At 35.4% G+C, this 1,591-nt stretch overlaps 1 long non-coding RNA gene across 1 annotated transcript; it reads left to right on the plus strand.

The window, feature by feature from the left end:
* Positions 1-225: 225 nt before the first annotated feature.
* Positions 226-1,341, plus strand: LOC114282565 (uncharacterized). Its single transcript, XR_014331779.1, has 2 exons — positions 226-428; positions 885-1,341. It is a non-coding gene; the product is annotated as an uncharacterized LOC114282565 (long non-coding RNA).
* The last annotated feature ends 250 nt before the right edge of the window (positions 1,342-1,591 follow it).

Below are 1,591 nucleotides of genomic sequence, written 5' to 3' on the forward strand. Positions count from 1 at the left end.
CCAAATGTTTACAGAAAAATAAAATTATCACTTTCTATCACTTTCTATCATCATTCTTTGCTTTCCCACTAAGGTTGTATCCTACATAACTTGCAAGTGCAATTTCTACACTTTTTAAGTTCATCTATCTATTGAAAGCACCCTCATCTCATTTTATACATAAAACATGGAGGGCGAGCAGTTCATAGAGTGTAGGAAATTCAAAGTAACCCTAATCTCAGCATTTGAAAGTTTATGCTACGGTTTCTTTTGGAGACGATGATAAAACTGAAAAGAGAACTAAAGCAGATGAGTATGGTGAAACAAGTCCGAGATGGGGCTCATCTATGCAATACACCATTGGCGAGTCGGCAGTTATACACCATGGCCTCATACTTGTCATCAAGTTATATTGTAAGCGTAAGCTTGGCGACCGGTACATAGGAGAGGTAATGTTGCAAACTTGTCTCACACTGTTTCTCTCCGTCATCCAGACTTAGTTTTGGCTTGGTTATATCTCCAAGTTATAGTCCTGGAGTATTGGTACTACCAGTAAATGAAAAATCATAAAACAAATTAGTGGAATTATTTCTTGTCTTCCAACTACATAATAAAAATAAATTAATATTGACCCACATGTAAAGTTTTTCGCTACATCATTAGTTGAGAGCACTTCATAAACTATGTTACATGGTACTCCAGGACTACTGAATAATTATCCCATGATATTAGAGTTAGGTTTTGGACGGTTTCTAGTGAGTCAAGTCTTGCCCAAGTCTATTTCTTTCATCTTGTGTTTCTCATAACCTCTACATGCAATCGGACCACATGTGCAGGGGAGTGCATATGGACATATTTATTAATTGTCAATTAATTTTGGATTGGATGCCTCCAATAATCTACAGGTACACGCATCGATTAAAAACCTGTTTGATTGCGCAACCCAGTACGGAGGCAGCCGCAGCGCAGATGTGACGTGGCCGGTGCAGAAGGGTTGCGATATTTCACAAGGAATGCTGAGATTTTCATACAGGTTTGGAGACAAAATGGTTATCGAAAGACCTCCCTTGTGGAAAAAGTTACTACAGTCTGGAGCTGCAGTGTTGCTAAGGGTGACACTTATTTCAACAACTGGAGTGGATCTGCCCATTGAAGAAATACCCATCTTCACTAATCCTGTTGTTATTGAATAAGCTCCAAGAATTACCACCATATTTTAAATAAATAAATAAATATATATATATATATATATAATATTTGTGTATAGAAGTTAGCCCTGAACTCTCTGAGCAGACCATTTAGTATCAATCGTTGATGTCATGTTAGAATAAAAAATCAAAGTTACATGCCCTCTGTTTTTTATTTTGTAATTTTTCTTTTCAAACTTAAATTGATCTTTTCACTTGAGTTTGGGAAAAAAAATTAATATATATTTTTAAAATAATATTATGTTTCCTTATTTTGGTCTTATGCCCCAATCACTCGCAAATCGTTTAGAAAATCTAGGTGCGATAGTGTTAAGGCATAATCCAATCTCACAATTACTGATTCATTAAAAATTACAAAATGCGATAATCAACTCTTCAATTATCTCTTCAATTTCCTTTATAGC

Source organism: Camellia sinensis, chromosome 6, assembly GCF_055761805.1.
Source record: "Camellia sinensis isolate YWXY chromosome 6, ASM5576180v1, whole genome shotgun sequence".
Taxonomy (NCBI): Eukaryota; Viridiplantae; Streptophyta; class Magnoliopsida; order Ericales; family Theaceae; genus Camellia; species Camellia sinensis.